Source organism: Nanorana parkeri, unplaced genomic scaffold (genome assembly GCF_000935625.1).
Source record: "Nanorana parkeri isolate BGI_ZX_2015 unplaced genomic scaffold, ASM93562v1 scaffold49, whole genome shotgun sequence".
Lineage (NCBI taxonomy): Eukaryota > Metazoa > Chordata > Amphibia > Anura > Dicroglossidae > Nanorana > Nanorana parkeri.
In genome coordinates this window covers 2,907,814-2,920,413 of record NW_017306317.1, presented here as the reverse complement: position 1 = coordinate 2,920,413, position 12,600 = coordinate 2,907,814, and the positions used below count along the sequence as shown (strand labels likewise).

At 45.9% G+C, this 12,600-nt stretch overlaps 1 pseudogene; it reads left to right on the top strand.

Annotated features, from left to right (window-relative positions):
• Positions 1–3,650: 3,650 nt before the first annotated feature.
• Positions 3,651–12,600, top strand: part of LOC108802160 — a 27,218-nt pseudogene continuing 18,268 nt past the window's right edge.

Below are 12,600 nucleotides of genomic sequence, written 5' to 3'. Positions count from 1 at the left end.
GGCACACTGGCACCTCTAGCACACCCACACCAATCATGCAGTCACCCTGTCCCTACACTCCCTGTGTTTAGAGCCCCTAGTGTTCTTACACTCCCTGTGACTGGTGTCCCACGCCTGTTTCCCGATCTGTCAGTCCCTGGCTGCTCTACAAATCCCAGAGCCACCGTTTTCCTCTGCCCTCGGTTCCCAGAACATGACCGTAGAAAAGCCTTATCTGTGTATATTTGCCTAAAAGTCTGGTCTAGAGCTATTATGAATGCACAAAAGCAGGGCCGGCCTTAGGGGTGTGCGAGCCGTGCGGCCGCACAGGGCGCCTAAAGGCCTAAGGCCGGCCCTGCACAAAAGCTATATGGAGCGTACTGTATGTCTAAACTTTCAGAGTCACATGTGATCAACTGTGAACTTGAGATCACTTGTGTGAACGCCACCAGGTATAAGCTCATATAGAGCTCGTCCTTATTACCTAAAAGCAATGAGTGAGAAACTAATGGTAATAAAGTGAAAGTCTGAAATTCCACATTTGTTCTCCAAAGTATCTCTTTTATTGGTAAACGACTTCTTAATCATTCATTACAGACCACAGGATGACTTTTTCTGGAATCATGGGTTATGCTGCTGCCCTCAGGAGATTGGACATTGGCAAGCAAAGCTGGAAGGACACACCTGTATAACCATTCCCAATTCCTGCAAGCCCAGTTTGTCCTGGTATCCTGAGGAGAACAGATGTCTTTTCTCTTTTCTTTTTGGATTATTTTTTGGATTGGTCTACTAGCAAGTCCCAAACCTAGCAAGTCCAGAAACAAATCCTTCACTTTTCAAATTGGGGGGATGCTTTTTGGCCTTTGCAGCCATCTGCCCTTCCCAGGATGTTTCAGACACTTGAGTCCAGAACGTCATATACAGGGGCCAGTCTCTGCCTCCACCCCACTTCATGCTGTCAAACTTGCCAACATCTCTGCAAAGGCAGACAGACCTTCACGCTGGTCTCGAGCAGCTCCTCTCACAAGGGGTCATGGGTATTCTGCCATAGAAGATATGGTTCCCGAATGTCTATTGAAACCTGTTTAACGTCCCCCCAAAAAAAGAGGCATCCGCCCGCCGTACTTGATCGTAAGGTTCTCAGCACTTTCCTCTTTTGAATTGTGTTTTTTTTTTTAAGGTCCCCCCAGTCCTACCTTACGAGAACTGGAGTGGATCCTCAGCGTGGGGTCCAGTGTGGGCTGCTGTGCTGTGATGGAGCTCCATCCATATGTGTATTGCTTGTACAGCTCTCTTGTGTGCCCTGTAGAGGTGCCGGGAGCCAGAATGTATCGTCACTCCATTCCAGGCACGTCTATAGGACATGTGAGGGAGCTGTATGTATGGATGTAGCCCCCTCGTGGCCATAGCCGCAGCCCACTCCGCCTCAAGCTTATACTTGTTGCCGGCAGCATATTTTAGCATGAGAACTGACGAGCTGCGAAAGGTGGAGCCTGAGGAGCCTCTCACCTAGAAAAGTGGAAGGCACGTTGTTACCCTTTGAACATGGGGTCACGACCCACCAGTTGAGAACCAAGGGTGTAAAGGACTTTACTTCCCTGATCCCCACTCACACAGGTTCCAAGACCGGCACCCCCACTTTCTTCCCCCCTCTGGCGGTCAGAACATTTCATTTCTTTACATCCATCGGAAACGGATGGTGCCCTCAGAGGATTTGTGGTGCGTTCTGGAAAATTGAGCATAGCTGCATTTTTCTGCACCACATTGCAACCCACCAAAAGGCAGCGAATGGTGTGAACAGGGCACACAAAACGTCTGTGTGCCCTGAGGGCCCATTCACACCATGTCCGGATCATCTCCAGACCAGATTGTTTCCAGACCCAAAATGCATCCTAATGTATCCCTATGCTATTTCTGGCCTCTGTTCACACCAGCGCAGTCCGTTGCAGGCCACACCAGAAAAATACTGCTTGTTCTATTTTGCCCAGCCTGGAATGCACTGGAACGCATCAAAATGAATCAAAAATGCATACAAACGCACTGGAACTCACATGTAAGACCATTTTAAGCAAAAACAAAAATTTAGAATTTTCAAACGCGACATAGTCGCTGTAAAAACGTAGCAAAAATGTGGCAAAAACGCAATGAACTGCGTTCCAGATCTGGTCAGGAAAATGGTGTGAACCTGCCCTGAGGGTGAGCTACATTGATCTGTACCGATTACTGCAAACGTACACCCATTACCGCACATGATGAGAAGAGGTGATATATTTATGTTCCTACCTGACTTATCTCGGGTTATTAAACAGCATTTTCTAGACTTTTCACTTTGCTAAGGTGAGAAAAGCCTTCTCACTGCTTATCTCACTCTTTCACAGTTTATTAAACGTACACCATGGTGTCAACAAGCCCAGCATCCTGATGACACCCGGATCAGGATCACATTTGGCACTTTGAAAAATAAGTCAACTATGGCAGCTCCCATATTTCTGTCCTCACAGACCTGCTTTAGGGTCATCATGAGTAAATGTATTTTAGATATACGGTAAACTCCCCATTATCTGTCATTTAAGCAACCGGCACTCTCAAGCAAGTGGTAACAAAATGGAGCACATTGAGGGAAATTCCTCAAAACTGGAGCAGACAGAAACTGCAGAAGCTGCCCATAGTAACCAATCAGCTTCTCATTTCTGTTTGTTCAGGTAAGCTTTGAAAATGAAAGAGAGGAGCTGACTGGTTACTATGGGCAACTACTCCAGATTCTGTCTGCTCCAGTTTTTATAAATATACCCCTCATAATATGTACCCGGTTTGTTTTGCCGCTTGCTTGATAGACATTTGCACACTAAAATTTTTTGTTAGCAACGACATTTATTTAGTTGCTAACTAAATTCTTTGTTTACATCTTGCTGAGGGCAGCTGAATGTAAACAATGGGGAGCAATAGCCAGCCTGCTATTGGCCATTTTTAAATTGTAATAGCCGATGGCAGGCTGGCTATTGTACCCGCCCAGTGAGCAGAGGAGCGGACCTGAGAGAGAACTTAGTGGTGTGAATACCGGAACGTAGTGGTGTGAACTGTGCCCACCCATGACAAGGCAGATTGCTCAGCGCAGCCAGAATGCATCAGGTTTCAGGGCCCATTCAACCCAATTGCTGGAACGCACAGCAATCGCTCACAAAACTTCCCCCTTCGTTCTAGGCCGGGGGGTGTGGAGGTGCATTGAAGTCAATGGCACCGCAGCCATTTTTTGCGTTTGCAGTGGAATGGAACACAGGCAATGTTTTGCCACGTGTCCGATCGCACTGCGGTGCCATTGACCTCAATGCACCTCCATGCCCCCTACCACCCCAGAACGCAGGGGGAAATTTTGTGAGTGATTGCGGTACGTTCCAGCAGCAACCGCTCTGGAACGCACCGCAATTGGTGTGAACATGGTAAGCGCGTTTCACAGTAGTGTGCATTAATCGCATGGAACCATGTCCTGTCGGGTGGGCTGTACAATGATTTCTAATGGCCCTGCGTGTAATAAACCTGGGATAGTGTTGGGCGTATCGGTCATTAGCAGAGAACAGGAATGTCTGACTACAAACATTGTCAGTGAACATTCTCCTATTTCAGCTCTCTCACAACACACTTCCTTCCAGGCGCGCTGCCGTCAGGCACAGACAGCGCGCGATCCCGTCACTCCACAGGTCTGGCCGTCCCGTGACGTCAGGCTCCGCCCTTTGGGGGCGCGCGCAGTCAGTCAGGAAAAGGGGGTAAAGAAGATGGCGGATGTGGAGGAGCAGCTGTCCGATGAGGAGAAGGTTGGTGCGTGTATGTGTGATAGGATGAGCGGTTTTATTGGCTTCTTAGAAGGAGGTGTACCGGCCTGTGTAGGGGCCCCGGCGCGGTCATGGTGGGCCCCCGCTGTATGTCGGAAGGGGGAGGGGGGAAGGTGTTTCAGGTGAGTGGTCTAGTAACTTTGCTGTAGAGGTCTGCAGCAGCTACACATCTCTCGCATGACTTCTGGCCATCTATAAAGTTGTTGTCTCAATCAAACTTTAGTGAGCGTGTTTTCAGGACATTTTGTATCTCTTTTTGTGTTTGTTTTTTTTTGCATTTTGTAGCCTAGAAAGCTAGTTATTAGGTGGAGGAGATGGTTGCTAGGCCTCACTCACACCTGGGTGTTTTGTAGCTTCAATGCCTAAGTGCTACAACTCCCAACTTGAGGATTCCCATTCTATCCAATGGCCCCTGTTCACATCTGAGCGTTCTGTTGCTGACGCCTGATTCCTGCAGTGTGAAAAGTACACAACAATTGAGCTTTTGGCCTCATAGACAAATACTGCAAGGGTTCCTGTTTTTTTTTTTTGTTTTGTTTAGGGGAGCTGTGTGAAGGACTTTTAGGGCCGGTTGAATCCACAAAGGATGCGTTCCAGAGCGTTCGGCCTCTGGAACGCAAACTGGCTCTCTGCACTGTCCGCAGTGCAAACGTGTGCCACCGTACCGGCGTCCTGGTCCAGTGCAATCTACAAAAATAGTGCTTGCAGCATTTTTGCAGATCGCACTGGACCGGAACGCATGTACTAAGATGCCACGTGTTCGGGTGCCGGCTATTGCACCTGGGCTCCGGTGCGAATGACTTCGATGCACTGCCACGCCACATCCTGCCCCCTGAACACAGGGAGCCAACCGGTGTGTGTTCCATAGGCCGAATGGAATGCATTCTTTGGTGTAAACTGGACCTCATTGACCTGATGCACCCACCGGCTCCAAGGTCGGCACCTGCAGCCTCTTCCCACCACCTGTACTCTGGTGGTCGGGGCTCACTGACATCTTCACATACAATGCCCATAACCCAACATGAGGATGCCATGTACAATGTTACTTGCTGGAGAGGGGAGTGCCGACCATCAGGGGAGTGGGTATCGGGTAAGTAAAAGTCCTCCACATACCGACAACCGGGAGATAGACCATACATGTGCAGATTTATTTTGTTTGGCCCCACAGGTTGAACAAGTTTGCTCCATCCATGCTAAATTGACAAAACACTGTCTCCTATGACTTCAGCATTTAGTGATTCACTGATCGCAAAGCTGAACCCCTGGTAAAAATGTTCTTAACCCTTGTGGATAGTGGGGCTGCACCTGCACTGCAAGGGTTAAGTGCTTTTTTTATTTTTTAGTTACACTCACCCGAAGCTCAAAGGCAGCCAGCTGTGACAGTGCTCCCTCCAACCTCTCTCCTCCTTTTTTTGCAGCAGTGGTATGTCCCTCAGCTTCCTCAAGTCCTGTGGAATGCGATGACTCGGGGACCTCAGACTGCTGCAGGGGGGGGGAGCAAAGTGGAAGGACCAGTTTGAAGCTCCAGTCACGTATAGTGTTTGTGTTTTTCGTGCAAAAGACGCAAACGCTAAAATATTTCATCCGCATGGATTCTGCTAGTTTGCGGCCAGTCTGTGGAATCCATTAAAAAAACGTGCTTGGACTATTTTGCGTGCTGTGTGGTTTTGTACAGCGCGGCAGCTCTAAAAGTCTGAACAATGCACGTTAAAGTGCATTTTTGTTTCTGGTTTAGAGAGTCTCCGCGCATATTTGTATGGCCAAATACGCGCGGACAACCGCTCCTGTGTGAATGTAGCCTAAGAGCATACCGGCTCTGAGGATCAGGTGAGTATAACTTTTTTATTATTATTGAACCTAGAAGGAAAAAACATTTAACCCTTGCAGTTCCGGGGTAGCCTGTTCTGCTTTAAAGTTTTGCAGTCGGTGATGTCCAAAAGAGGTTTGTCTACATTTTTGTGTCACTAATGTATAAAGTTGTGAAGCCGTTGGATGACTATGATACACTTATCTAAGCCCAAGAACAAATGTTATATTGCAGATTACCAATCCTTAAATGTGGTCGTTGCATTTGTTTTCCATGTTGTTTTCACCTGGTGATCCTTCTAGTAGCACACTTCCTGTCCTATGAAAGTTCTTATTCCTCATGTCTGGGAAGCAGCCGTCATATGGACATGAGTAACAAAACACCTTCAATGCTATATTTCATAGACTAAAGGGATGCAAAAAAGAGAAGTTTGTTGGGATTTACTTACATTTTAATGTATTACATGTTTACTCAACGAAACATTGTGCTAAAGTATAAATGGGCCTTTAAACCTGAACTCCAGGAACAAAAACTTTCATTTCATGTTCCTCAATAACCACAAAGGATATAAGTCCACTTTCTGTGCCCTGTGTGCACTAAAAATGCATCCCAATGTATCCCTAAGTCCGGACAGAAAAAATACTGCACGTCACATTTTGTACGGTCCGGAAACGCACAAACTCAAAAACGTCAAATGCAATGAAAACATGCTGAAAACGCACCGCACTGCATCTAACATACTGACACCCCCCCTCCCCCCAAACCTTTTTTTTTTTTTTTTAACTGGAGCGCATCAAAAACGTGTCAAACGTATAGCACCGTATCTGCAGATCTGCTCCAGATGCGGACCAGATCTGGTCCGGACATTGTGTGAACAAGCCCTTAAATCCATTAGTGCAGAACAGGCTTGTTTAAGGTTTGGCATCTGGCCACACAGTTACTGTACATGCTGCTCAGAGTCAGTGATTCTCATATATGTGTTCATTATGTTTAGGAAGCAGATTGTCATGACTGACTGATCACTCAAGTGTAGCATACTTCCCTGTTGCAATTTTTTGACAAGAGGTATGCAAATACAGTGCGGAACTACACCCAAGACTGGTGCCATCTTTGCCTCTATTTGGATTGCAGTTGCCAGGATTATGCGCGTGATCAGCTATGACACCAGCCATTTGAGGGCTTCAATAAGCACACTGACAACCTTGAAAGTTGGCATGACCTAAATGTAACTGCTTAGAGAGACATTAAGGGCTGGTGCAGACTTATACGATCCCAGGACGTGCGGTTGCACACAGCAGTTGTTGCGCGGCCCTATTGATTTCAATGGGGTTACATCCGCGCGGTAATCATTGAAAAAAGGTGCATGTACCTTTCTTTTTTTTTCCGCGAACATGAGTGATTGCATGGCCGGAATCGCCATGGGAAACCGCGCAATCTGACTTGCAAGACTGGGGTGCCATTAGAAAATAAGGCGGAGGGGTCTGTAGAAGTATTCACTTCTACAATATAGCCACTGCTTTGTCCTGTATGGTTCCTGGAGACAACAGGCAACCACCATTTTTCTGAGGTCATTTATGGCATTTCTCAAAGTGACATTAAAGGATACATTTTTTTCTCCTCCCCCCAATGTTAATGTTAGCACTTACCTTAAATGGTGTCTCTTAATCCGATCTTCTTCTTTCCTGATGTTTTCATCTGTCCCTCCAGCGTTGCTGTGGGTCTCCGATCCAGCGCTGACTCCTCTGTCCTTGCTGGCACTTCCTGTCCCACGGTGTCTGCATGCGGGTGCACGCGTCCATAGACTTGCCTTGCATCTCTCCTCGTCTCCCGGCCGAAAATCTGAACTGTGCATGCGCCCGCCCCAAGATGCCGAGCATTTTCGGACAGGAGTGCGCGGCAAAGTGTTTAAAAAAAAACCAAAAACTTTTTGCATATATCTACTGCTTGCTAGCAGTAGATATATGAAAACAAAATGGAGGGTTTAGAACCCTTTAAGGCCCCATTCACACCAGGGCAGAAGCATTTCAGCACGGTTTCCACACGATTTTTGAAAGTGCGTTTTTGGGCATTTTTAATAGCATTTCAGTGTTGAAACGCAATTAAAAAATACCCAAAAATGTGCTGATCAGCATGTTGCCATTGAAATCTATATGGAAACCGAGCTTATCAGCGTGAAAAAGTAGTTTAGGGAGCAGATGGTTCCCATAGGAATGTATGGGATTGTTCATGTCAGTGGTTCAGCGCGGAAATATCTGCGCAACCAAACTGCCCTGGTGTGAACGGGGCCTAATACAGGTGTCCTTTAAGAGTGCGGGTACTGCTGTAGCTTACAGCTAAACTCCAGACAGATATAAAAGACACAAACACAGCTCTGTTTATTATACATCATTACAAGAGAACTATGTCCCCAACTTTTTTGACGTTTGTTTCTCTTTTGGATCATAAGAGGACATCTAATTACTAATCAGCACAATGAAGCCAATCCATTGTGCTGCAGTGTTTTATGTGCTAAGAATGGACATGCTGATAGGAGTAGAAAGCAGTGTGACAATGATCTTTCTAACTGTACTGTTTCTCCTTTCCCTTTCCAGTCGGGGGGGAGGGCGCTGAAAGACCTGTAAGTGTAACGTAACTGCAGGATTGAGATCAGGTCTCCTGGCTTGCCGGGAAATCAATTAATTCCCCCATCCATGCTAAATATTGTGGATGGAGAATTCTCCACTGCTGGCTATTGTATTCGGACATTCAGAGCCTGGGGCTGTCTGAATATCGAAACAGTGACTGCATTTGATTGTCTTCGGTCATTATATTATTATTATTTGTTTTTAACTGGGACAAAAAAAAGCTTTTGTTGAGCCAGGTTGTGCCAACTTCAACTTTTTCTTCTGATTTCAGCTGGTCAGAAAGTTCTCTCAGGTCCGTTCCTATGCCCTATGTGCATCAAGCCACTGAAAAAAAATAATAATCGAGGACACGTTCTCAATATTTTGAGAACGTGTCCTTGTTCACACCGAAAGCGTGTGTGTTCCAGAGCGGTAGCGATCGCTAAGAAACTTCCCCCAGGGAGCGTGGTAGTGCATTGAATTCAATGGCACCGCTTCCACTCTCCCCCGCCCACAGTACGATTGGACGCGTGGCAAAGCTTTGCCAGCGTTGCGTTCCACTGCAAACGCAAATAATAGGGCTTGCTCTATTTTTTGCATTTGCAGTGCAACGGAACACTGGCAAGGTTTTGCCACACATCGGGTCACCCTGCAGGCGGGGGGCGTGGAGGTGGTGCCATTGAATTCAATGCACCGCCACACCCCAGACTGCGGGGTAAGTTTCTTTGCGATCGCGGTGCGTTCCTGCAGCTACCGCTCTGGAACGCACATGCTTTCGGTATGAACTAGCCCGGAAAGTGCCAGTTGCTTAAATGCCGGATAATGGGAGGTTTACTGTATTCACATTCAGGCTTGCAGAACATTGTGATCAGGCTCCTGCAGACTCTAGCCCTTGCCCTGACCTTGGATAGCAGACATCATAGGGAGAAATATTGTGTCAACATAGGTGTAGCTGCTATTCTTGTTCAAAATGAGCTAGGAGCACAAAAGCCAAACCTAATCCATAGATTTCCTTTCCTTTCCTGTACACTTTCCTCAACACATCACTTAATGTTATGTGACCTTTCAGATAAATTGTACATTGGGGCGTGCAGATGGTAAAATGTTAGAATCTGTATGTGTGGGGGGCTTGGCTTAACAATCGCGCCGTGAGGATGCGTCTTCTCGGAGCGCTGCACCGGCCGGCACTAACCCACTCTCCAGGTGACCATAATCTCCCTCTCCCTGCATGTCCTGACCACAGGGCAGCCAGGTGCAACCCCCGGAGCTCCAGACAATCCGCTCTGACAGGCTTCTTCGCCCCCGCCGACACTTCGGGCCGGGTAGGTGGACCGCCCAACATGGTAACTACCCGTTCAGCGGCAGCAGGCCCCACTCTGTCTCAGACATGGACCAAGCCGCCGGCGCCTCTTACTGACGCGGTGGATCCGACCCGTGATCGAGACCTGCCATCATCCCCTATCCCCTCGCCCATTCTCCCGTCTGCAGACTCTATAGACCTGGCAATCGACGGGGTGGACTGGAGAGAGATCCTCCTGTGGCTCACCACCAAGGGTGATCTGGAGGCTATGGCAGCAATCATTATATCACAGAAATCACTGCGCTGGGAATGCGTGCCTAACTACCTGATTGGACCAGCCGCAACAATGTGTATAGGTGAATAAATGTAAAGCAAATATGTTGCGCTCGGTCTATGTGAACCAACTACACACTAAAGTGTTAATACAAATCTGTGTTAAATTGCGACAATCCTTGTGAAAAATTGATACAAGTGAATTATTTACATATGACTAGAAGGTTCAACACACAAACATAATAAGAATAATAAAAATCAACACTGGAACCTTCAGAATTAGTACCAGTGATCAACCTCATTGGTTCGGCATGTATATCTCAAACATGCTAACCTCTGGCTAGCGGTGTAGTAAAACAACACAGAAAACTTACATTTAAACCGTGATATTAATTCAAGCTGTGAACAAACTTTGAGAAGTAAGAAGGGGCTCTGTGTTGGCCCTCCAATCCTCCTAAAAAAAAAAAAAAACGTGCAAATAAATCAAAACTCTAAAATAATAACAGCAAAGAAACTGACATTTCAAGGGGCATGTATCATTACATGCATAACCAACGAACAGCACTTTAAGAAAGGGCAACTTCCTTCTCTCAGTGACACTTGATCAATCTGTCCGGCAGTCCTCCAAACATTCACTGACAGTTCCCCAAGAGGGGCTCCTTGTTGAAAAGGTCTTTTACGTTCTGGTTTTCCAACCCCTTCTAATATCTCCTTGTCAAGTACCGGCGTGGATCTCTCCTTCTCCTTCGGTCACCTGATCCCTCCGTCCATAGCACGGAAGAGAGGTTCCGCACCACTTGGAGAGCGTGGACAATTTACATCACCACTGACCCTTACTTGCAGATCATGACCCCGGAGAGTTAAACTTTGGTACCCCTGAGTCGGAAGACCTGTTCCCTGGACTCCTGTTGGGTCTACAGACCTGTCCAAGGAAACTGACAGCTGACCTATTTATTAGACGGGTCCTGGAATTGGTAGGCCCCTCTCTTCCACGTTCCGTTCCCCTCTCACTGTCCCCCCAATCCTTTACTGCTTGCTGCTTTTCAACCTTCCCTCTTTTTCTTCTTTCTGCTTTACCCCTCGGGGTACTTGCCTTACTCGCCTTATTCTCAGAATGCATACTGTTTTACAGTTGAAATGCTACGGTGCTCGGGGCTTAGTGCCTACCTTGTGACAAGAGGTCCTGTCACTTTACTCAATGGATGTGAGCTAAGACAGGGGGGCACAGCCCAAAGCACTAACACTTTACGCGAAATGGCGATCCAGATGTGCATCCGAAATATGTTGTGTAATGTTTCTGACCAGTGGCAGATATGACGTTTTTTCATCAGGACCAAATTATATTGTTGTGCCGCTGAGTCTCGGTACAGCTTGACTCGTTTGAGAATTTGCTAACTTTAATGACATGTATGCTCATACATTGCAAATGCAGATCCGTTGACTGCCTGCGTGCAGTCCTTGTTTTTTCTTTGATACATGCGAGTGTCTATCATTTTGTTTAATAAACACGGATTTAAAAAAAGAAAAGAATCTGTTAGTGTGAATTTTTTTTTGTCTTTAAGATGTTTTCAGCATTTCTATAGTGGAACTTAAATCCTGGCATGTCTGCTTTTCACGTTTCCCCTTTCATTTTCTGAATTGTTTAGCCAAAAATGGGCACAAAAGACGTCAATGTACTTTGGTCTGTGTTGTGATAAAAAATGGAAATTCTTTTGGTGTTCGGTCCTGACCTAAATAACAGAATTTCTTTCTGCTGCAGTTGAGAGTTTCAGCTGTCAACATTTTGCATTGCATATTACATGTTCGAAATGAAAGACAGGTTCTGTTTTCATCTTAAAAAGTAGAAACAGCCTTCATTGAGGACATTCTCCATTTCCAGCATTGGAATTTTAGTTGCAGGATTTCCACATGATGGTGGTGATAATGACTCCATGCCGAGCTGTCGGCTACAAGATCTAACATGTCTATGAGCAGTTCTGTCTTAGATATTTGTTGGTCTTTTCTTAGCTTAAAGTGTTATTCCACCTTTTGGTATCCATTTACCTGACACACCATCTTTTATATTATACCCCCCACAAAAAAAACATCTGGTATTATATTCTGATTGTGAGCACTGAAATTAATTTCAGTGTATTTTATCCTTAGAAAGTAGGGATGCGCAGATACTTTTCGAGTACCGGTGCAGATACTTGGCATTTTCATGAGTACTACAAGGGTTGCAGCTGGGACCTGGCTCTGGCACTCCACCACTGTCCTGAAATCATTAGTCTGTATTGTTTTAGAAAAACTGTCACATGACAATAAACGTATCAGTACTTGTACTTGCAAAACTGGTATCGGTGCATCTCTTTATATTTTATAAAAACAAAATCGTACATTAAAACAGATGTACAAATCCCAGGAGCTCCGTGTGCTCCTTACAAATGACAGCTGCCTCCATACTTTTGAATTTTTCTCTAGTCTAGTCCTGGAGCTTGAAAAGTATCGGTACTTGTACGGTACTTGGTATCTGCATCCCTACTAAAAATATTGGCTTCATTAAACATTGTGCAAATATCATGCCACATAATAAATTGCAACTAGCATTTTCTTTATTGTACAAGACCTCCGCTTTCAGAAAATATCATTGTTTGGGGGTAATTCCTAGGCAAAAATTCAGATATTTTTTCATGTGTGAAAAAATTTAAGAAATTGCTCTGGACTGCAAGTGGTTAAAGAGGACCTTGCAGTAAAATGTATGGCCTGATTACAGTGGCTGGACCCCCTCCCCTTTCACATAGTACTTGCTATGAATAAGTTGTAAATGTACCG